Here is a 26069-nt window from a genome sequence, read left to right as displayed (position 1 = left end):
CACTATAACGGCACGGCAGCCTCCGATACGTAGATAAGAAGGCACGTGTTTCTGCAACTCGATACGGACCTGTCTAACACCGTTTAAAACGGGACAGGTTTGAAATTCCAGAACGTTGCCATAGGGACGGAGCGCCTCGATGACGACGTCTGCAGGTAGTTCGAACGGCAGTTCGAAGATCCTTATCGTCCGTGTGCCGAGACCTGCGTGATCGACGGTAACGGGTCCGGCGTTGCCGTCGGAATGACAGAAGCGCAGTCCACGTTTTGCCTCTTGAAGCACCTTGTCGCACGCCGCATCGTTGATCATTTTCACGTAGACGGTACTGCTAACTATAGACAAGTGGATACCAATTAGATCCGTTGGTGGTATTTTAACTTCATCGCGAATAAATCGTTCTACCTCCAGGGCCTTGGGTCGGGCGAAGTGGGAACAAAAGTTGAAACATAATGTCTTCTTCCGATAGTTGTGCGCCATGGTGGTCTAGAAGGGAAAACGGCACTTACAGCGGCCGAAGTAAACACAAACACACGGTGCGCGCCTCGCCCGCAGCGCTCTGGCGCGTACCGCCTCGCAGCACTGCCGGCGGCAGACTGTGCTCTCGGCTATCCTGGCGGGTCTCTGCCCCCCTTCCTAGTGCTTCCTATATTATCTTTTCCTCGCCACCTCTACGGAGAACCTCCTCGTGCCTTACCTTATCAGTCCACCTTATTTTCAACACTCTTCTGTTGGAAAAACGTGTAAAATAGTCAGAACTGTTATGAAGTGATCGGATGGATATAACATTATGAGTCCACGGTAATCACCTCTTGCTATTCCTTTATTCAATTTACCTTCACAAAAGTCTGATATCTCCTTAATTTCTGACGCATTAAAAATTTCATAATCTTTTTGCCAGTGTGAGAATTGCCGGCACTGATACTTTTCCAGTATTCTCTCAAATGCTTGAAAGCTGGTATATCAGGGCTCCTTGTTACACCATGCACTTTACAAACACAACAACCCTCTGTCCAATTTCTGTTGAAGTACGCGTGCCCCATTAACACTGCCGGTGTTTGAGGCAGTTGTGTCGCTTCAGAGAATTTGTACGTTGTCTTCAGACCACCAATACTTTAATGCATTCCAAACAGCGTTCACATGATCTTTACCAGAATCATTCTATAATTTTGGAAAGACAATGGTCTGTTCACTGTCCCCAAATCTCGCCTGAAGAATATGTGCAGAATCTCTTGGACGCAGCTGGCCTCTATCCAAGGCAGCCGCTAATTTTTCATTAATAAAACCTTTGATGATACCTCGACTTGTAGCGTTCTCCAAAGTACTGCTCTCTGAAGTACATTCTAAATGCTTACCATCACAAACGTTAAATTCATCTGAAACTGAAAATAAGTCATTTGATTCGATGAAGAAGCAAGTCGCAGAAGACATATAAGTACATTAGTTGCTGTGTACTTCTTCTAATATTCTCTGCCTCTTTCTTTCTTATTTATCCAGTTCTAGACGCTTCAGTCCGGAACCATGCGGCTGCTACGGTCGCAGCTTCGAATCCTGCCTCGGGCATGTACGTGAGTGATGTCCTTAGGTTAGTTAGGTTTACGTAGTCCTAAGCCTAGGGGACTGACGACCTCAGATGTTAAGTCCCATAGTGCTTAGAACCATTTTTTTCTTCTTTGTCAGCAAGTATTCGATCTACTCCTGTAAGGTAGCGTTTACACCCTGGCTCCGTCTGTCGAGGAAAAACACCCTCTCTTCCTACATGTCGATTGTTTTTAAGGCATTGGCATGTCAAATAAATTGTCCAAATTATTTATAACCTTTTCTTCATGGGGCTTAAACACATCTTGATACTTTTTTTTCACTCCGAATGCAAGCTAATAAGTTATTGTGATTAATGTTGACTAGCTCTTGTCGGATTCCTTTCTTTATCCCAATATACAGGGCACTTGCAAACCACAAGATTAACACTTTCATTAATTAATATTACTTCCCGTATGTTATAAAATTAAGCTCCCAGCACTTGTCTATTTGATGATAATATATGTTCAGTTCTTTGGTGTTTTATATCTCCTATTAAAACTCACGTTTCTTGGCACTGCGTAACTGGTGTGACATTTTAGATAGCTATAACAAACAACTGACTACACAGCACGTGCATGTACTGATGAACTGAGGTGGCGCCGCCGTGTCATTTGTGAAAAATGTGAAAAATCATTTTCCTCATAGGAGTTCGTGTTGAAGTCGGCGCAGATTCCAGTGATCACACAAAATATTTTTACAGAGATGTCTTAGAGGCCTTCAAACAATAGTGGAGGATGAATGCTCCAAAATATCGAACTCGAAAAATGAGGGTCACACTCCTGTCCGTGGTACTCTTCCTGTGTCACGAGAATTGTCTATCCGATGGTAAACAGTGCGGAAAGTTTGGCGGTCTCTTTTACAAGATTCATATAATGCGGGAACTGAAACTTTATAATCAGCAGTAATGTTCTGAATTCGCTCTTCGGTTTCTGGCACGGATCATAATTGATGATATCTGGCCAGGCAATATGCTATGGAGTGACGATGTACATTTTACACTATAGGATGCTGTGAATACACAGAACAGTCGAACCGGGGGCACTGATAAGCAGAGTGTTGTGCCCGAAGAGCGACTGCACTCGCCGTATGTGACTGTGGATTCACAACCACCTCTATTCTCGGTCCGTTCTTGTTTGAATAGAATACACCTTGAGGGCCGGGCAGGTGTATCGTGATGTCTGCACGTTATTGAGACCTCTTTGTACAGTACGTGATTCCTAGTTCGGAAGAGCGCAACTCTATGGAAACCAGTGCGTTCATGCGGTGTGCGGCTCTCCCAGTGAATGATCTGCTTAGTGTAATCTTCTACGAACGTGCTATCTCCAGAGGTTTTGCAAATTCATTGCCTGAATGATCACCTTATCCGAATCCATGTGACTTTTGGTTCTCGGGATATCCAAAATTAAGCTTTTACCAGAGACGTTTGCTCTATACCAGATCTGAAGGCCAGAATCACGTCGTTTTACGGATGCAGCGTATCATCGACGTCTCCAGTGCCTTTACTGAACAAACTGTGTAAGTGACAGTTAATAATCAGAATTATGCTTTTCTTTCTTGCTTTACCTTTTCTGCCCACATCCCGCTCCTAATCCGTTGAATACAGAAACATTTATATACGTTTTTCTTCCATTTCCAGCGCAATATTTTCACGTAGTGGCCCAAACTGAAACTAACTTTTTTCAAGTGTAAATCGGTTTTGCGTTAGCGCATTAGCATATCTGCCACGTTTCGCTGCCATACAATAGTTACAACACATACTGGATATCTGTGAGAAGCTGCACTTTAGTTATAACCACCTGGTAAGTCTGTGTGTTAATTTTCTTTTTCCTCAGTGACGGATCTTTCTCATCTGTCTTCGCTTACTCAACTCCACGTGATTTGTCTGTTCTATCAGTCGACTTACGATCAACATCGGATTTGATGTTGAAAGCACGTGTCTTAAACCTTCTTATGTGCACCTTTGTCTGGGTGGAATGTTAAGTAAGTACAGGGCTGAGCCCCTGCATACATTGGCAACTACACTCGTGGATATGCTTCACAGGCCGGGTACGGCCTCTGCCTCGTCTCTGGAAGTTGTTGTCAACATAAGTACCGCTGAGATGTTAACTCAAAAATATTCAAATGCGTGCGAATTACTAGGAAACAAACTGCTGAGGTCATCGGTCCCTAGACTTACATACTACTTAAACTAACTTATGCTACGAATAACAAACACACGCGTGCCCGGGTGAGGACTCGAACCTCTAGTGAGAGGGGCCCTGCTCTCTGTGACATGGCGCCACAAACCACGAGGCCATTCCGCGTGGCAGATGTTTACTGCCAACCTTTTTTCAGCCACCAAATCGTCCAGGGCCACAAGCTGTGCTGCCACATGTCGTGTAGATTGCATCAAACAGCACTGCACTCGCAGAAACCTATTTGTGTCAATGGACCCGCCTGTAGTCTTCCATGGATAAGTATTTAGATCACCACTCACTCTTCATATAGCTTACGACCTGAGTTCCAGACCAACCAACAGCTGCCTCTGAGCCTCCAGCAAAGACCTAACTCTTGTCTGAGTTGCTGCCCATCCACAAGTGTTGTCAGTTGTGGGAGAACAAGAACGCTCTCCAACTTTGGATTGTTGCCAAATTTATTCAAGACGGCGGATCCAAAATGGCGGTGACAGATATGGCAAAGCTGCAATGACGTCATGAAGCGAAGTTTAAAATTTGGCGGAAAAATAGGTCAATTGGGCTACCTCCACTAACCTAAGCCCCTCCCCTCCCTTTTCCCCATGAAAATGGCGGGACGTTCAAATTTTGGAGGGGAAAAAAGGGCACTTGGGCTACCGCCATTAACCTAAGAAAATGGCGGTAATAGAAGGTTGCTTGGACTACTTCCACTAACCTAAGTCATCCGACCGCCACCTCTTCCTTGGTATTGGCGGAAGAAGGACTCAGCCTGTGCTGGGGTGCTGGAGAGAGGAAGGAGTGTACTTTATTTATTTTGGAACAATTTATTTAGGGACGGCTTTCACATAGTTTATTTATTACAGTGATACAAAACAATCGCCCTGTCGTGCTTGGGGTCTACAGCTACATCTACATCTACATGGTTACTCTGCAATTCACACTTAAGTGCCTGGCAGTGTGTTCATCGAACCATTTTCATACTGCTTCTCTACCATTCCACTCCCGAATGGCGCGTGGGAAAAAGAAACCCCTAAATCTTTGTGTTCGAGCTCTGATTTCTCTTATTTTATTATGACGATCATTCCTCCCTAAGTAGGTGGGTCTCAAAAAAATATTTTCGCATTCAGTAGAGAAAGTTCGTGATTGAAATTTCGTAAATAGATCAATCCGCAAAGAAAACCGCCTTTGTTTCAGTGGCTGCCACCCATAATCGCGTATATATCAGTGACACTCTCACCCCTATTGCGCGATAACACGAAACGAGCTGCCCTTCTTTGCACTTTTTCGATGTCCTCTGTCAATCCTACCTGGTAAGGATCCAGTACCGCACAGCAATATTCCAGTAGAGGGCGGAAAAGTGCAATGTAGGCTGTCTCTTTAGTGGACTTTGTCACTTCTCCTAAGAGTGGCGGTGGTGGTGGTAAGTGTTTAACGTCCCGTCGACAACGAGGTCATTAGAGACATAGCGCAAGCTCGGGTTAGGGAAGGATTGGGAAGGAAATCGGCCGTGCCCTTTCAAAGGGACCATCCCGGCATTTGCCTGAAACGATTTAGGGAAATCACGGAAAAACTAAATCAGGATGGCCGGAGACGGGATTGAACCGTCGTCCTCCCGAATGCGAGTCCAGTGTGCTAACCACTGCACCACCTCGCTCGGTCCCTAAGAGTTCTGCCAACAATATTATCTATGTGGTCTTTCCAATTTAAGTTCCCAGTAATTCTATTTCCTAGGTATTTAATCGAATTGACAGCCCTTAGATTTGTGCGATTTATCGTATACCCAAAATTTATCGGATTTCTTTTACTACCCATGTGGATGACCTCGCACTATTCTTTGTTTAGTGCCAATTGCCACTTTTCAACATTTCACACCATACAGAAATTCTCTCTAGATCATTTTGTAAATGTAATTGATCATCTGATGATTTTAGTAGATGGTAAATTACAGCATCATCTCCAAACTATCTAACGGGCCTGCTCAGATTATCACCTAGATCATGTATGTAAATCAGGAACAGCAGAGGGCCTATAACACTACCTTGCACAATGCCAGATATCACTTCTGTTCTACTCGATGATTTACCGTCTATCACTATGAACTGTGACCTCTCTGAGAAAAAAACACGAATCAAGTCACACAACTAAGATGGTACTCCATATGCAGCAATCTGATTAATAGTCACTCGTGAGGAATGGTAACAAAAGCCTTCTGGAAATCTAGGAATATGGAATCGATCTGAGATCCCTTGTCGACTGCTCTCTTGGGAATAAAGAGCTACCTGTGTTGCACAAGAACGATATTTTCTGAATCCGTGTTGGTTATGTATCAATAAGTTATTTTCTTCAAGGTGATTCATAATGTTCGAATACAGTATATGCTCCAAAATCCTACTGCAAATTGAGGTCAGTGATATGGGCCTGTAATTAAGTGGATTACTCCTATTTCCTTTCTTGAATCTTAGTGTGACCTGTGCTACTTTACAGTCTTTAGGAACAGATCTTTCGTCAAGTGAATGGTTGTATATGTTTGCTAAGAAAGCCGTTATTGTGTCTGTATACTCTGAAGAGTACCTGATTGGTATACCATCTGGACAGTAAATAGTCTACAGACCTGCAAACTACTCGTATATTACCGAAATAATACAGTACACTGATGCACAAGCACAAAAGCAACTCGTAAATTGAAACTGCCTGGCAGATTAAAACTGTGTGCCCGACCGAGACTCGAACTCGGGACCTTTGCCTTTCGCGGGCAAGTGCTCTACCATATGAGCTAGCGAAGCACGACTCACGCCCGGCCCTCACAGCTTTACTTCTGGCGGTATCTCGTCTCCTACCTTCCAAACTTTACAGAAGCTCTCCTGCGAACCTTGCAGAACTAGCACTCCTGAAAGAAAGTTTCATATCAGCGCACACTCCGCTGCAGAGTGAAAATCTCATTCTGGAAACATCCCCCAGGCTGTGGCTAAGCCATGTCTCCGCAATATCCTTTCTTTCAGGAGTGCTAGTTCTGCAAGGTTCACAGGAGAGCTTCTGTAACGTTTGGAAGGTAGGAGACGAGATACTGGCAGAAGTACAGCTGTGAGACCAGGCGCGAGTCGTGCTTTGGTAGCCCAGATGGTTAGTTCCGCTTCAGCCGCGCTCGCGAGTGGCCGTTGTTAACTGTTGCGCTGCACTTCAGTGTTTACATCGCTGTACTTGTGCTTCGCCGAGTGCCGTCCGTCCGTTAATCTCCGTGTTCGTTCCTGTTCCTTGTGATCTGATCGCTCTTTCTGGTCTTGCTGCTGCTACTTGGAATTTCGGTTGTTTAACCGAAATTGCTTCGCTGGATTAACCATGGCTACAAACCTCAGGAAGAATACTCTGGTCTTTGCTTTTGACAAAGAATCCCGTCCTGTTCAGCCGACATCCCTGGAAATAGATGACTGGATTACACAGGTAATTGGTCTAAATTCTGAAACCGTTCATATCTGGCAACTGGATCAGGAAAAATACAGTGTTTTTGTCAAGTTAATCAGTGCTTCGACTGTTGATAAAGTGTTACGAAAGTGGGGCTATGAAGTAGATTTTGTGCATAGAAATGGTTATAAAAGTAAGGTTTCCATCTATAGAGCGGACATTCATTACAAAACCGTTCGTGTCTTGAATCTCACCATTGAAATTGAAAATGATAAGATTAAGGAAGCTCTTTTAAACTACGGAGATGTTAAATCAATTGCAAATGAAAGATGTTCGCCTCGCTTTAAACTGCAGTGTTTTAACGGGGTCCGCTGTGTAGAGATGGACGTTAAGACGAATATTCCGTCTCACATAACTGTTTGTGGGTATAAGGCACAAATATTTTATACAGGTCAGGAAGCTACATGTCATATATGTAACGAAACCGGCCACTTCAGACAGGAATGTCCGCGGCGAACTGTTGTGCTTAAAAGTAATTTGATACAGCGTCAGAAGCTTACCTTAAATGATCTGTTACCAAAGAATAGCCCGGAACAACTGGTTGAGGATGTTAACGCAGCGGGACAAGCTGATGTCTCCCTTCACGATAACAGTCAGTTTCCCCCGTTAACAACAAAAGGAAACCCCATTGCCACTACTCGTGAAACTGAAACGCAACCGAAAAAACGACCTCTGGAGATAACTGATAGTTGTTCAGAGGACGAGCTGTCTTGTCCCACTCCCTCACTTCGCAAGCAAAAACAGTGCGATGAGAAGGCAGAGGAACCTGAAGGCAAAATGCGAATGGAAACTAATGAACAGAAAGATAATACACATACGGTACCAGAAAATGAAAGGGGTGTAAGCAGCATTAATTTGCAAGAAACAACAGGTGCAGTAGCCGATTGCAAAGATCAGAATCTATCTGTTAATAAACAAATTCAGGAAGAGGATGCAAAACTACTGTCTCCATTTGTTTCCCTCGATCAGAAAGTGAGTGAAATTCATAAAGAACGAGGAAGTGGTGGCCAAACTGAAATCACGGTCAACACCTCAGGGCAGGCGCCGGCAACCGAAATTGCTAAAGCGTCTGCTGCTGCTCCAGATAAGCCGCGAAGTAAAATACCGACGCAACCAAATGAGAATGTAGCTCGTAACCAAGGGAAGGGAAAATCCAGTAGGGGCGACCCAAGCCCAAAGAATGTTCTGTCCGAAACGGTCGTACACGATTCACTGGAGGAAAAATCAGAAAGTTTACCAGGAAATCAGTCTGCTTGCGGTACAAGAGAAAACATCAGAAGTAGAAAAAAACGGGACAGTAACTAATAAACTGATTGAAGTGTTATTCCATATTCAGCCTTCCGAGAAAACTGTTACAGCTTAACTGAACCCTGAACCACAGTAAACTAAATTAGTTCAACAAAACAACTACATAGTGACAGCACAATGACGCAATCTTATTCTGTCACCACTATAAACATAAATAAAATCACGACCGGTTTGAAATTATCGGCCCTTAAGGAATTTTTGTACGAATCCGCGACTGATATTGCCCTGTCACAAGAAGTTCTAATTTCGGATTTGGCAATTCCCGGTTTTGTCAGTTACATAAATGTGTCTCCCGAAACAAGTGTTGGAACAGCTATTTTTGTAAGGGAAGGGATTACAGTAATCGAGGTGGAACGACTGGAATCCGGAAGGGGAATAGGACTAAATATCTATGATGTGACTATCATCAACTTGTACGCCCCTTCAGGAAGTTCTCATCGAGCTGACAGGGCACGTTTCTTCAAAGATGACTTGATATACTTGTTAAGGAAATCACCAAGACAGTTATTACTTGGAGGTGATTTTAATTGTGTTTTAAATCGAAAAGATCAGTTACCTAATTTTAATTTCTCAAGTGAACTAAAACAATTAGTTACTGGTTTAGAATTAAAGGATATATGGGAAATCAAATACCCCTCCACTGTTGACTTCACTTATGTCACGGCAACATGACGTAGCAGGATTGATAGACTATATATTTCTAAAAATCTTGTAACTTCCGTGACAAAAGTAGAAACCATTCCTACGTACTTTTCAGTCCATTCAAGTGTCTTAGCTTGCATAAATCTAACAAGACAGCCGGTTCGCCGATTCAAGAATCAGTGTAATTTGAACACTTCCTTGTTAGTTAATCATGATTTAGAAGATCTGATTAAAGAAACATGGGCAATATGCCTGCGAGCCCGTAGTAGATATGCCACTGCTATTGACTGGTGGGTTAAAATGGCAAAGCCAAAGTTGAGGAAAGTTCTTATTCAATACAGTGCCCAGAGCGCAAGGGAAATGAAATGCACTATAGAGTATTACTATTCCGTTTTGAGAGATCTATATGATCAAGTCTCAGCAGTTTCCTCACTTCGGAAAGCAGACATAAAAAAGTCAAAGCCAAGTTACTTAATATCAAGAGAAGTCAAATGCAAGGGTTGAAAATAAAATCGAAGGCAAATTCGGTGTCAGCAGATGAAACTACTTCCCTATATCATTTAGTGAAGCATACGAAAAACGGGAGAAGGACTTTTATTGAAGAAATTCTAACAAAACACGGCACGATTCTCAGAACCCAGCAGGATATCATGGACGAGATTTATCGCTATTATTGCGAGCTATATTCTGTACATCAAAGTAGTTATGCTTCCTTGGAAGAATTCCTTGACATCCTAGCCCCACAGCTGACAGAAGATGACAACGAAAATTTTCTCGAGGTTGTCAGTGAAGAAGACGTGTATGAGACTCTGTGCGCCTCGCCACCAAAAAAATCCCCAGGACCGGATGGTCCGCCAGCAGAGTTTTACATCCGTTACTGGCCAATAGTAGGTGCGAAAATCACGGACATTGTAAATGAGGTTATTCAGGGTAAAATGATTCCGGCTGAGTTTAAGGAGAGTAAAATTGTTCTGGTGCCAAAAAATAATGGAAACAAAGATTTAAATAATTTTCGTCCAATTTCACTGCTGAATTCTGATTATAAATTAATAGCTAGAATAATAAACAAGAGAATTTCATGCCTTACAGATAAAATTATTAGTCAACATCAGAACTGTGCGCAAGGCAGAACCATTTTTCAAAATCTAGCGGAATTCAGGGATATCATTGCAATAACTTCTGTAACAAACATAAAGTGTGCTTTATTGTTTTTAGATTTTTATAAGGCGTTCGATGTAGTAAACCATGAATTTCTTCTACAGACATTGAAGAAAATAGGTTTCAACGATAGGGTTATACAGTTGATTAAGAACATAGCAACTGGAATAAATGCTGAAATAGCGGTGAATTGTCAACAATCCAGGCCGATGCAAATACAACGAGGTGTTCCTCAAGGAAGTCCTCTGTCCATGTCGCTCTTCGCAATTTCGCTGGAACCTTTCCTCCAACACGTCCATTGCTACATTAAAAGGCTTAACATTATCAGGAAACAAAACAGTTATAAGAGCCTATGCTGACGATATAGGGGTCATTATAAGGAATAATGACAAGGTAACCACGCTAGCAACAGTGATTGATTCGTACTGTACAGCATCTGGAGCCAATGCAAACGGAAAAAAAAGTAAGATGTTAAATCTCAGATGATTTGATAATATCAATGTCGAGTGGGCAAAATTAGTCCGACAACATAAAACACTTGGGATCACCCTGACAGCATGCCCTATGAAAATGAAGGCTTTAAATTGGAAAGTTGCAGCAGATAAAGTGCAAGGAGCCATTGTAGAGAATTTAACTCGATATATGAACCAAGTTCAAAGAACACAGTATATCAACTCATGCATCCTTGCTAAGGCTTATTATACTGCCCCGCTGTTTCCAATACCGAGAATGATAGCGAGAAGAATAATGTCCAAAATCACAAAATTTTTGTGGAGAGGTGAAGTGTTCAGAGTACCTGCTAAAGTAGCCACTTTAGATCCTAAAAATGGTGGACTAGGATTAACTGATATAACGAATAAAGCCTCTGCTCTTTTTATCAAAAGGCAAGTTAATTTAATAAGAGACTCGCGAGAAAGCATAACCAGCCAACTTTTCGAGATCATTAAACCTCCAAGCATGCTTCCCCCGATTGACGTTCAGAATATCAACAGTCGCTTACAGCACGTGAGGATTTTCTATGTTGAGTTTAGTTATGTCAGTGTCGAACTCAGGCAGTCCCGACACTTAACATCGAGAGCCATAATGCGGGAACGAAAGAAAAGCGAAGGAAGAAACAAAATAGAACGACAGTTTCCAAACATTGAGTGGACTGAGATTTGGAAAAACATTAGTTCTAATTTGCTCACGTCTAATATAAAAACGTCATGGTACAAGACAGTTAACAACATAGTTAGCACCAATGAAAGACTGCACGCAATCGGACTCTGTGAAACAAATTTATGTCAACAATGCCATCTAGTTGACACAGTAATTCATCGATATACTTGCAGTGGTCACATAAATAGTTGGAAGTGGATCCGGGAGCAAATAGCTCTGATTACAAGAACATCCCCTGAGTATATATCGCTGTCATTGATACACAGGCCTGAAGCACGCTATTTCCCAGAAGCAAAAAATAACGCTGTGTACTGGTTGCTGGGAAATTTTGTTAACTACGTCCTTAACAAATTAGGATCCGATAGCATCATAGAGTTCAAGGTACACATGCTGTGTGTGTTCCACAAAATTAGAAGCTATTCGAATCACAAGAAAAAGTTCGGTAATATGCTAAAAATTGTATTTGAAAGAATGGGCATTGGTTAATATAAAAAAGAAGACTGTATTGACAGTGATGTATTATAGTTACCTTAAGGATACTATTTAAGATTTTACAGTATATTTATGATGTGTGCTTTCTCTACTTCAGAGAGTAGTTTTTTGAAATATATAAGCTAATGTACAGAACTTATGTGACATTGAGATTGTGTGTCTAATAGTGCCAAACACAAAACATGAAAGGTGCATTATTGGCTTATACTAGAAATTTGGAAATAGACAGTTTTTATAGAAATCTCCTTATCGATTGGTTAAAACCATAATATTCTATCCGATAAATGTAATATTCAATGGCTGGCACATTGCCCTGTTCATTTTTGCAGTGAAAGACTGATTATATAGATCTGATCACTTCAAATACTTAGATTCAATTAATGTCCAGAGAGGGTAGTTGGAAGGCTAGTCAACTTTATTATATATCCCCTTTCCGCCATCCTCAAGTATTTATGTTTAATTTAATTCTTTCTGGTGATTTAGTCAGTAACACAATCTTCTGTTGTCTTTCCTTAATGTCAGCGCAATTGAAATGATCAAACCGCTTTGTTTAAATAACTTCATGTATGTATAACTTAGTATGTATTTGCAATGTGTAACATTGTTTTTTTTAATAAAGGTTTTATAAAAAATAAAAAAAAGGATGGTAGAGCACTTGCCCACGAAAGCAAAGGTCCCGAGTTCGAGTCTCGGTCGGGCACACAGTTCTAATCTGCCAGGAAGTTTCATATCAGCGCACACTCCGATGCAGAGTGAAAATCTCATTCTGGAACTCGTAAATTGTCAAAATATTACAAACACGCTTGCTAATTGTAAACTGTCGAAATAACGCGTTGCACAGCATACATTCCTGCAAACTACTCGTAATCGCCGAAATAGTGAATTTCACTGATGTGCAGACACGCAAACAACTCGTAAATTGTCAAAATAATGCATGTAAAACTGTCTGCAGACACATTCACTAATTATAAAATGTCGAAATAACGCAGTACACTGATTTACAGACAGCCAATTCGTACATTACTGAAATAATGCATGTAAAAGGCTCTGCAAACATGCTCACAACACTTAAACCGCCGAAAATAATGCAGTGCACAATCAGTTAGTGCACATAAAAAACGCTTCCGATCTATCGTCAACCACCACGTATCAGTGAACTCATTCCTACAGAGCTGCAAGGTATACACGGCAGGTTGCACACTCATGCTGATCCCATACACGAGACGCCTGTGTGCCGTGCACACATGTTCACCTAACCATCGTGGCCGAAGCATACGTGCCAGTCCAGAGCTGAGACAGAGGCAGCTGAAAGATTCTCAGTGTTATACTGACATCAAAGTCGTGCTATAGAAATCTGTTCCAATGCTTCCCAGAATAGTACAGGGTGCATTGTTCCTAGCGATCCTGATGGGACATGTGAGCTCCGACTAGCCGTGCACACATTTACCTGGCCAGCGTAGCTGACACATCGCCAAGAAATGTTCACATAGTGACTCACCATCGCAGGCGAATCTAAAAGGTTCTCAATATTATGCTGATGTGAGATGGCTATGTAAATAAGAGCCAAGTCTACCTCTCGGAAATTGTAATGTGCCGCAGAAATAGTTAACGGTCGCTTTTGGAGGAGTTTTGTGATGTCTCAGCTTGTCTAAGTGGAAATTCTTGTCTTAACAGAACCTGCTTACGAAAATAGTCCAGAATAACGCCGTCTGCATCCTCCTGATGGTCCTAACGTGGTATGGCACTCCATCCAACATGTGTTACCTCTCCCGGAAATCGTTAAGTACTCCTTTCAATGAACACCTCTGAAACGCAAATTTTCTCATCGCTACGTACAGGCCCCTATGTCACAACAAAAAGCATGTCTTCTGAATGAATGGACATTATGATCGGCTCTTACTGAATTTACCCGCCAAATTAGTGATGCTGCCGGTGAGGAAGCACTATCTGCCTTTTCTTTTCTGCAGACGAGACTTTCAGTGGCAAAAACATTTTGTACAGACCGCCATATTGCACTGACAGTTGAACCCTACAAAAGTGGTCAAATACATCCCACGTTCTCACTGTGCTGCTGTGCAGTACCTACAGAGGAAACTGCCGACGTAAACGCATCCAATAACCACAGCTGTGGAAGAGCGTGCCAAGCAGAGAGAGGCCAACTGTCCGTGGACGACCCTACATCAAAGGAGAACCTGCGTGGTAGGAGTTTGAACGCTATCAATACACCCAGTGCAAACACTTGTCATATTGAATCTTCTCAAATTTCCACAGATTATACACACGACACACGTGGTTCCAAAGGGGACTCAATGCAACCTGGGTATTAGTTCAGTAATCACCCATCCAGGGGAGCCGCGAGCCAAATCATCATAAGCCAGAAGGTTTCTCAGACTCTCTGAACCGGTGTACAAAGGACAGGCAAGCCTCAGCTCGGATCAATGGCGTCCGCTGAGAAGCTGTTTCCGGCTCTAACCTGCCTGCTTGCTGATGTACTTCCTAAGGCCATCTCCAGACTTACAATAATACTGGTAACTGGACACATATTTATCTGTGTAAGTACAGTTAAATATTAGGATTGCTGCCACAGTCTGACACAAAGCAGTGTACTGGATATTTCTCTTTAAGACTGTGGTTCTGGAACGAATCTCAGTGTCTATGGCACACATAATTTTCCATGTAAACAAAATTTTTCATTCCCCATACAGTTATTGATGTGCTGAATCTATACCTCCCTCACGATAGAACTCGCAGTAGCACCAACCAGACAATCGTACATATACCACGAAGACTGTTGTACAAAAGCTGGGTTGGTACCCCTCGGCACAAAGAATTCACCGTTTCTGTCCCCAACATATTCGCTTGCTTGCTTTCTACACCCATCTCGAGACTCTGGAATTACAAAAAACACATGTATTTTCATATGGTTTACCAGAATGTTATATCATTTACGCGATACTTCTCGATATCAAGCACATAGCAGTATGCTACTGCTCGCGCTCGCGCTACATAATTTCGAAGATATAGGCTGGAAATGATTTCTCTAGAAACCCGGAACTTGAGCGAGTTAGAGTGTGCTATAAACCATTGAGTAACTAGAAACGTTTTCCTTCTGCGAAGATCTTTACGTGAAAACTCGAAAAAAATAGAGGAAACTGATATTTCCACTCGCGAATACCGATATTGGTGATGTAACAGATTCCAAATCATCCCTATAATTTGCAGAGTCAACTAAGGTGTTTCTCACATGTAGAGAACGAGCAATCTTCTATTCCGCCCGTCTTTCACCTTCTAGATGCACACACCACAATCAGTATAAATAAAGGTTTGAAATGTGCAGAAGCAGTCAACAGGACAATTTACATTGGAGGGAATAATGGTCTAGCGCAAAAACGTGTTCATATTGGATCTTCTCATATTTCCACACGATCACGAAAGCTCTTCAACTCGTATTAAGTATTAGTTAGCTATTCGGCCATCTAGAAAACGCCAGGTTTAAGTCAGCTACATTACTGCATCCCAACAGGCCTTTCCATTCGGATGGCTCCTGCCGTTAGTGGGAAACTTATGAGACATGTCCACCCAACGTTAATTTTCGGTCAGTATTATTTCGTATCTTCGGCAATCAGTTATTGGCGAAGTATTGTACTTAGTAGTAGGGGATGCATGATAGGCTCACTTTGAGTGTTTTGACATGTGCAAAGGAAATGACTATGTCCAGTTGTAAGAAAGGTATGGATTTGACATGGAATACTGTGATAGCAAGGGAATAGTTTGTCAAATGTCGTCCAATTGAGACAGCGATGGTAAAATTTTATTGTATGTGGCCGGTTTCCTAGGAAGATTCTGTCTGCGGGATGTGTGGCGGGAATGATTCACGTTTCCCACTAACAGCAGAAGCCTATTGGGATGCAGAAATGTAGTTGACCCTCTAGACGACCGAATAGATAACTAATACTCAGTATGCGCTGGAGAGCTTTCGCGATCGCGTGGAAATTTGAGAATATTCAATATGGACACGCGTTTGTGCAAGACCATTATTCGCTCCCAGGTAAGTTGTCCTGATGACTGGTTCTGCACGTTTCACACCTTGATTTAGTTGAGAGAACATCGATTGTGGTGTGTGCATCTAGCAAGTGAAAGACAGGCATAAGACAAGATTGCTGGTTCTCTAGACATGAGAAACACCTTAGTTGATTCTGTAAATTTTTGGGATGATTTGGAATCTGTTGCATCACCAATATCGGTATTCCCGAGTGGAAATATCAGTTTCCTCTATTTTCTTCGAGTTTTCCCGTGAAGGTCTTCGCAGAAGGGATACGTTTCTAATTACTCAATAGTTTACAGCACACTCTACCCCGCTTAAGTTTCGGGTTTCTAGAGAAATAGTTTCCAGCCTATATCTTCGGAAATATGTAGCTCGAGCGAGCGGTAGCATACTGCTATCTGCATGATATCGCGGAGTATCGTGTAATGGTATGATATTCTGGCAAGCCACGTGAAAATACATGTGTTCTTATAATCCCAGGGTTTATAGATGGGCGTAGAAAGCAAGAAAGCAAGCAAATGGGTTGAGACCAGAAACAGTGACGCCTTTGCGCTGAGGGGTACCCACCCAGCCTTTGTACAACAGTCTTCACAGTATATGTACGAGTGTCTGGTGGTCGCTATTGCGCGTCCTATCGTGAGGGAGGTATAGCTGCAGCACATCAATACCTGTAAGGGGAATGAAAAAAAAATTTAAGTGGAAAATATTGTGCACCATAGCTACTGAGATTCGTTCCAGAACCATGGTCATAAAGAGGAGACATATCCAGTACACTGCTTGGTGTCAGACTGTGGCAGCAATCGTAATACACTCCTGGAAATTGAAATAAGAACACCGTGAATTCATTGTCCCAGGAAGGGGAAACTTTATTGACACATTCCTGGGGTCAGATACATCACATGATCACACTGACAGAACCACAGGTACATAGACACAGGCAACAGAGCATGCACAATGTCGGCACTAGTACAGTGTATATCCACCTTTCGCAGCAATGCAGGCTGCTATTCTCCCATGGAGACGATCGTAGAGATGCTGGATGTAGTCCTGTGGAACGGCTTGCCATGCCATTTCCACCTGGCGCCTCAGTTGGACCAGTGTTCGTGCTGGACGTGCAGACCGCGTGAGACGACGCTTCATCCAGTCCCAAACATGCTCAATGGGGGACAGATCCGGAGATCTTGCTGGCCAGGGTAGTTGACTTACACCTTCTAGAGCACGTTGGGTGGCACGGGATACATGCGGACGTGCATTGTCCTGTTGGAACAGCAAGTTCCCTTGCCGGTCTAGGAATGGTAGAACGATGGGTTCGATGACGGTTTGGATGTACCGTGCACTATTCAGTGTCCCCTCGACGATCACCAGTGGTGTACGGCCAGTGTAGGAGATCGCTCCCCACACCATGATGCCGGGTGTTGGCCCTGTGTGCCTCGGTCGTATGCAGTCCTGATTGTGGCGCTCACCTGCACGGCGCCAAACACGCATACGACCATCATTGGCACCAAGGCAGAAGCGACTCTCATCGCTGAAGACGACACGTCTCCATTCGTCCCTCCATTCACGCCTGTCGCGACACCACTGGAGGCGGGCTGCACGATGTTGGGGCGTGAGCGGAAGACGGCCTGACGGTGTGCGGGACCGTAGCCCAGCTTCATGGAGACGGTTGCGAATGGTCCTCGCCGATACCCCAGGAGCAATAGTGTCCCTAATTTGCTGGGAAGTGGCGGTGCGGTCCCCTACGGCACTGCGTAGGATCCTACGGTCTTGGCGTGCATCCGTGCGTCGCTGCGGTCCGGTCCCAGGTCGACGGGCACGTGCACCTTCCGCCGACCACTGGCGACAACATCGATGTACTGTGGAGACCTCACGCCCCACGTGTTGAGCAATTCGGCGGTACGTCCACCCGGCCTCCCGCATGCCCACTATACGCCCTCGCTCAAAGTCCGTCAACTGCACATACGGTTCACATCCACGCTGTCGCGGCATGCTACCAGTGTTAAAGACTGCGATGGAGCTCCGTATGCCACGGCAAACTGGCTGACACTGACGGCGGCGGTGCACAAATGCTGCGCAGCTAGCGCCATTCGACGGCCAACACCGCGGTTCCTGGTGTGTCCGCTGTGCCGTGCGTGTGATCATTGCTTGTACAGCCCTCTCGCAGTGTCCGGAGCAAGTATGGTGGGTCTGACACACCGGTGTCAATGTGTTCTTTTTTTCCATTTCCAGGAGTGTATATAATTGTAGTTACGCTGATACATGTGTCGGGTTCCCAATGATCTTGTGAGTATGGAAGTTCCCGTAGAAAGCATAGCAGCAAGCAAGCAGGTCAGAGCCAGAAACAGCTTCATAGCGGACGCTTTTGTTCCAAGCTGAGGCTTGCCAATCCTTTGTACACCCGTTCAGAGAGTCTGAGAAAGCTTCTGGCGTATGATGATTTGGCTCGCTGCTCCCCTGGATGGGTGATGAACGAACTAATACCCAATCCGCATTGAGTTGCCTTCGGGACCACATGTGTTGGATGTATACTCTGTGGAAATTGGAAATTTGAGAAGATTCATTAAAACAAGTGTTTGTGCTGGAAGTATTGACCGCGTGGCTCCCCCCCGTCACTAAAGGTTGGAGTTCCCCCTCGAGCATGGGTGTGTGTGGTGTCCTTACTGTAAGTTATATTAAGTAGTGAGAAAGCTTAGGGACCGATGACCTCAGCAGTTTGGTCCCATAAGACCCTATGACAAGTTTCCAATTTTATTGGGAGTATTGATAGCATTTGAACTCGTACAACTCAGATCCTCCTTGGATGTGGGGTCATCCACATCCAGCCGGCCTCTCTCTCTTGACCCACTCTTCTACAGTGTTGGCATGGGCTGCATTTGTGGTGTCAGTTTCCTCCATCGGCGCTGCAAAATGGCACGGTGAGTACATGGGATGTATTTGACAATCTGTAGACCACTTTTTCAGGGTTTAACTGTTAGTGCAGTATGGCGGTCTGTATAAAATGGTTTTGTCACTGAAAGTCTCGTCTGCAGAAAGGAAAAGGCAGATGGTGCTTCCACACCGGCAACATCAGTAATTTGGCGGGTAAATTCAGTAAGAGCCAATCATAATGCTCCATTCATTAACAAGACAGCCATTATGCTAGGACGTAGGAGCCTCTACATAGTGGCGAGAATATTTGAGTTTTGGAGATCTTTGTTGAAAGAAGGATTCAACGTTTCCCAGGAAGGGTAATGTGAGATGGACGGGGTGCCACGTTAGGATCATCAGGAGGAAAGAAATCGGCGTTATTCTGGGCTATTTTCGTAAATAGGTTCTGTTAGGGCAAGAATTTCCATGCGGACAAGCTAAGACATCACGAAAGCTCATTTTCCCGCCGTTTTCTTAGGTTAGTGGAGGTAGCCCATGAGCCCTTTTTTCTAGCAAAATTTGAACTTCCTGCCATTTTTTTGGGGACAGGAGAGGATTACGTCATTGAAAGTAGCCCAATTGACCTATTTTCCCGCCAGATTTTGAACTACCCACCATGACGTCTTTGCGATATTGCCATATCTACCGCCGACATCTTGAATCCTGCATCTTAATAAATTTGGTGACAATGCAACGTTGGGTGTCGTCCTTGTTGTTCCACTACTGCTGTCTAGTAGCTAGTACTGATGGCCCCACTTCAGTTTGCCTGTGCCTGGATCACTCACGAGCAGATGCCATTACGGCACCTCGCTAGTCATCCATGTGCTAATAGCCTCTTGGAACTGTACCACATTGCCGTGCCACTTCCCTGCTCCTCGCCACTCAGACGCTCATGAACTGTTTCATACTGAACTTCTGTAGACATTGTCAAAAATCGACATTAGTGTTGTAATCAAATAGTGCAGCTCTTCATCCTCACAAGCTGTACTACGTTTAGTTTATGGTTAATAAATGGATGCACATTAATTACAGCCTTGATACACCGGCCTAGGGTACTTCGCAATACCTCTGGCCATGCCGAAAGCCAATCCATGTAGGCGGATCTCAAGCAGACAACTAAAATGTATCCTGCGATTTCTTGAATTCCTTGCTATTTTCGAGACTTAGTTTCGGTACTGCTGTATTGTCCAAACGTTAACTGTGAAATATGGAAAATGGTATATTTAAAAATATAAACGTTTCTGCAATCTTTGGATCCGCACCTGTCTGTGACGATCAGAATTGCTACAAATATTTTATTAATTATGTTTTACAGCACGAACGTCAATGCTTCTAAAATCAAATTTTTGATAAGGAAAGTTGCATATTAACTGGAGCACTTCTTTATTTTAATTTTTTAATTTTATTTATTTATTCCTTGAAAACATTGTTGAGACTCTATACATACTGTATATGGCGATTGCCCACTTAAATAATTATACATTACATTAAAATTTCCTGTACTTAGTTGTGGTTTGACATCCATATTACATCTACAGTAATCTGCCATTGTCTAATTCTTACTGATTACGTGACAAGTAGTAAAAATTATGAGTATATGGAATATGTTCTGACAAATATTTGATAGTTCGTTAACTGGAAACTACGGTTTGACATTTATTTTACTGTTCGTTTACTATGATCCTATGTGTTTACAAAGAGTAATTAGTGATGTGATGATAATCTTATATTTCACCTTATGGGTTTTGCTGTGTACTATATGCTTTCGCTGAGTATGTTTGGCTATCAATATGCTCTATCACTTTTCATGTTGTAGTGCATCAGTAGTTTTCGAGATAATATTTACGTTCAAAGTCTGTGTGTTAGTCTCCAAACTATTCATGCGAAAACTAAACGAACACGTAGACTTTAAACATAGCTATTATCTCTAAAATTGTATTGACATACTAGAACATGAAAAGGGATAGTGCACACACACACATATAAGGGGGGGGGGGGTGAATCACGTAGAAGCGGCTAATATCTACCATCTGGACAGTGGAAAAAATTCCTGAACAATGGAAGGGCGCAACTACATGTCCCATCTTCAAGAATAGAGATGTGAATCAAGTATCCAACTACCGCGGGATTTCACAACTTGTGATTGGGTACAAAGTATTTATAATGCTGCTCCTAAACTAACTGAAACCATTGAATGAAAATATTATAGGGCGTTATCAATGTGGCTTCATCTCTGGTCGGTCGACTCTTGATCTCTTATTTACCTTGAGGCAGCTACTAGACAATTTTACGAGTCTGAACGGGAGCTTCACCTCATCTTCATTGATTTTAGACAATCGTATGACAGCACTGATCATTCCATGGTATGGAAAGAGTTAGAAGAACTCGACATTCCACCTAAATACAACCGACTAATAGCAGCTTGCTACTCCCATTCAACTTGCCAAACAAGGTTCGGCAGCCAGGTATCATCACCATTCGGTATTCAAAATAGACTGCGACAAGGAGATCCATTGGCTCCAATAATATTCAACTTGGCCTTGCAAAAAGTAAGCCGCGAAACTGGCCAAGACAGAGACATAAAGATGGTGGGTACAGACACAATCCTGGCATTTGCTCACGATGTTGTGATCCTCGACGACACCCAGGGACAAGTAACTGCCGACACTATACGGTTTCTCCGCAACGTGAAACAAGTGGGGCTGGTAGTGAACGAGAGTAAAACACAATGTCTCGTTGTTCCGCGACATACAGCTCCTCTCCCTTCCATTATTGTTGACGGGCATGACTTCGAACGAGTAAGAGAATTCAAGTACCTGGGATCCATACTGACCAATTAAAGTGAAGTGACGAAATAGGTGCAGCAACGAATAACAAACGCTAATCGCGTTTTCTTCAGCCTAAACAATCTATTCAAATCCCTAAAAGGCAAATCTCTAAAAGGCAAGATTCGGCTGTACATGATATTAGTACGGCCGGTACTTTTATATGGTTGTGAGACCTGGGCGACATCAGCAGCAACTGAAGAAGCAATTTGTGGGTTCGAGAGGAAGGTACTTGAAAATATATGGACCCGTCTACAATATCATGAAAGGTAAAATGGGAACGAATATCAGAGACCTTTACCAGCGGTGTGGAAGGCCACACAGTAGTCGAATATTGGGGCAGAGAGGCTATCGTTGTTTGGCCACATCTTCCAAGTCGGTGGATCCTAACTGTGTTCTCCGTTCCCAACCTGCTGGGAGACGTCTCAAAAATTTTCTTGACTGTGTGGTGTTGGTTCTTTAGATGCAAAAAAAAAAGCTGTAGTGATTACTGTCACTATTTCTGGTATGTTCTTTGAATCAACGCCCTGTTTGGCCGATACAGATATTATTGCTGTTGTCACAAGTGGTTTTGTAGATTTTGAATTGGTATAGTTGGAGGGTTTGGTCCTGTCTGCAGTTTTGTTACGAGATAGTTATTAGCGTGGAAGGCCAGTTGGATGTGCTTGGTTCTGAATAGGACATTTATATCGTTTGTTATTTGCCCTAGGTAAACTTTAGGTACATATATTGTTCTTTGTTTTAGGTTTCTCTAGTCAGATATATGTCGCTGTGTATCGTATTGAGTTGTGACTGCGGTTCATGCCTTTCTTATATAATTTTGTTGCCTTGCTATTTCTGGGTCACAGTCATTTTTGTGGGGTATGTAACAGAGTATTTCCTGTTCTTTCTGTACTTCTGGTTTCTGTAACGGTAAATTGATTAGTCTGTTGACCACTGAGTGGAGGTATGAATGCTTTTGTGATTTCTGATGACAGGAGTTGGTATTTATAATGTTATCTTTAGTGGCAGGTTTTCCGTTAATGTCAAATGTGTGGTGGTTGTTTTTTCGCAAATTCTTAAGTCAAGGCAGTTTACTGAATTGTCTGTATTGCAACTAATCTCGACATTTCCTTATCAGAACATCATGCTCCGGGCCTAACCGGACAAGAATTGAAATGAATTCATTCGTTGAGATTATAAGAGCTCGAGCACAGCCTGAAGTTCGTGCTCCAGTTTTAGAATAGCATCAGCAGATAGGTTACTAGGAAAAAGGCCATCAGATCTCGTAGCAAAGCGAAGTTACCCATGTAGAGAGCGAGTTAATTCCTTATGCGAGTGGTATAATTATTATTCACTTTGCTGGAGCGTAAAGACGGTCGTGCTTTAGCGCTCCAGCGGCGTGGAATAGAAGGAAAGGCCCCTTGGATGTAGAGGCCATCCATTTCTTTCCGCACTCCGGTATTAACGTCCGCTAGCAGCGGTGTAGCGCGGCACGGCAGCGCGCTCCATTACCGAGCCTGCCGAATTTAGTGCGGGCCTCGTCGCTTTGCTGCGGAGGGAGGGAGGAAAGGTGGGACGGGCCAGGGAGTGGGGGGGGGGGCGCATTTCTGCAGAGTGCGGCTGTGGCGTCGGCAATGAAGACGGAGCCAGGCAATATCGGCGAGCTAGCGTTCTCCTCTAACAGCTCTCGCATTACCACGCTGCCGCTTCGGCTGCGCCATCGGTATATTTTCATGACCCAGACAGTGAACTGCAGGGAGAAAGAGAGAGAGAGAGCGAAGGGAACCAGGAGGATGATTCGACATGGGTGCGCCAGACGGCGCGCTATTGCCGATGAGCTGGTCACAGTGTTACGTAACTGGCTTAAAGGAGAAGCTGCGGAACTCTTTTTCTGTTAACACAGTGGTGTTTGTTGGTGCGACTAGCCAAACGATTTCTGTCGAGCTCAGAGACCTGCCAACACAGTTCTAAATACTTCAGTGAGTGCTCCGTTTCTCAGCAAGGCTACATGATGTTTAGCAGCTATTCAGTCGTAACATTCGCCCGAGTAAATGGAGAGTGCTGCTCTCTACAGAAAGTTACCAGAGTGACACTGTGAAGCACGAAAATCCACTTGTGACAGCTATAGATCGACCCACACTGTGAGTCTCACCAAGTTGCATCAGAATATTCTACAGTGTACACTGCTGACCATTAAATCACCGGTAAGGACAGCAAATCACAAAATATGCATACTGATCGGAGATTGTGTAGTCAAAAAAAGACATTTTTGGCGATACACACTTCGTGAAATTTAGTACATTAAGCTGCCACATCTTGTGATAATAATGGTTCCAAAGCGGCTGGGCTTTGAATGCAAGTGAGCTTGATGACAAATAGGCGTCAAGGCATTCCTTACCACAGTTCATGAATAGTAATGGCTTGCGAGTGGTGGCATGCTAATGTCTTAGCACACCATCTCAAGACATTTTCTATGCCTGAGAAGTCTGAAAAACATGCAGCCCTTTGCAACAGTGGAAAACCCTCTGTAACGAGGTATATCAGGATAGCAAAGGTAGGATATGATCTTGCGTTATCTTGTTGCAAGCTAACATCGTGGAGACCTCAAAGATTAAGCCACCAACCTGAAGGCAGGAGTATAACGCCGACTGTCCATGTTAACGGCTACGCGAACAAGATGTGAGTGTGGGTGTAGCCAGTGGCATTTCGTATCATCAGGCCAGGTTCGAGCCTGTAAGACGAAGACGAATGCTATCTGGCAACGTGTGTTCTCCTCGACACCTCCGCACAAGAATTTCTGTATTGTAATGCTGAGCATCCTCACTTGCAAATTCCAGTCCCCTTCAAAATTAATCATTCATTTTCTTTGATGTACTATAGTTATAACGACTTTTGTTTCATTTTAATTTCCTCACTTCTTCCTTTGTCTACCTGCTTGCTATAAACATTTTTATTAATGTCGTGGGTTTTTCTTTGTATCTACTTTCGCTAAGTTTACTCGTAGTAAGCCTACTATTTTCTTTTTCATTATTACTCTTGTCACTGCATTACCTCTATCTGGTTCTGTGTCGGACCTCTTTTTCAGGACCTGTAACCGATCTACCTTATTTAGAAATCTTAACATTTCACGTTCCAACCCACATAAAGCTAGTTTATCTTGTGAGACTATATCCTCCTAAGCATTCCCTTTTGGAGATCTTAATGGGAGACTTTCTTATATCGGGATTCGATATCTGGCAGATATTGAGTGCGAGAACTGCGTTTATGCACGTAATATATTTTACAATAATTTACTGAACATTAAATACTGCAAAATACAGTCTAAATATTTGTATTAGTTGGAAGGCAATGGACATCCTCGATCAAAAATTATCTTTGACATTTCCGTTACCCACTTGCCAGGGCAGAGGAAATTATCTTTAGCTCCGCCTTGAACATATGACGCTGACATTTACCTTGAGCTGCCACTTTCACATTTACAATGTCGTCATCAAGCCCTTTCCCTTCTCTCTTCCCCTTCCTCTCCCCTCGAATTACGTCGCTGTATTTTACTAGCCATTCAAACGAAACAGTCAATCTCAGCCCAGTATTTTGCCACCCATTACAAGAAAACAGCCAATCAGACAGCTTCATATGTCAAGGACGACATCATTCTCCTCCACTAGATGCATAATGACTGCACTGTCCCTGAAAAGTCTGTGTGTGAGAAGGTGAGAATAACGACAGAACCACAGTTTTGGTAAATCTCGATCTGTCTGTGTCCTCGCTGGCATTGCAGCAACGTGACACACACACACATAACACACACACAATACACCCCCAATTCCCCCAATCCATATACACATTGCATAACATCTGCACATGATTGTGTGTACGCAGCCAAGCGCTTAAACCTGCACTCTCTGAAAAATATCACTCGACATAATCTAGGTTATGGAGGTTCAAACAGGTCCCAACAGGTCTTAATCACAAGAAGAACACTCAAATGTCTAACTCTATATTGTATGGCACATTACAATGCCATAATACATACACAACATACAGATAGCAAATTCACTTGTATAACAGCTCTATAACATCCAGATTATAAAATCAGATACAACTAGTAGGCCAAAAGTACGACTAGAGCTTCTACTGCTTGTCTTCGTACTTGCAAAATTCTATGCTGGCTAGGAAGTTCGTCGGATCTCTCCTTGCTTGAGAACTTGAAAGCGTTATCAGCGGGGCCCTACAACCAGCTCAGGATTTTGACCATCTAACGCTCCAATTGGCCAGAATTTGGCTCAATGTGCCTCATGTGGATACCTAATAAATCTGACAATCACTGCCAAGACGAATCATAAG

General features: G+C 43.2%; 1 non-coding gene across 1 annotated transcript; it reads right to left on the bottom strand.

Annotated features, from left to right (window-relative positions):
- Nucleotides 1-5333: 5333 nt before the first annotated feature.
- Nucleotides 5334-5406, bottom strand: Trnaa-cgc. The gene has a single exon. It is a non-coding gene; the product is annotated as a tRNA-Ala (tRNA).
- Between the last annotated feature and the right edge of the window lie 20663 nt (nucleotides 5407-26069).

Source organism: Schistocerca americana, chromosome 1 (assembly GCF_021461395.2).
Source record: "Schistocerca americana isolate TAMUIC-IGC-003095 chromosome 1, iqSchAmer2.1, whole genome shotgun sequence".
In the NCBI taxonomy this organism is placed as follows: Eukaryota; Metazoa; Arthropoda; class Insecta; order Orthoptera; family Acrididae; genus Schistocerca; species Schistocerca americana.
This window is presented reverse-complemented; position numbering and strand designations above follow the sequence as displayed.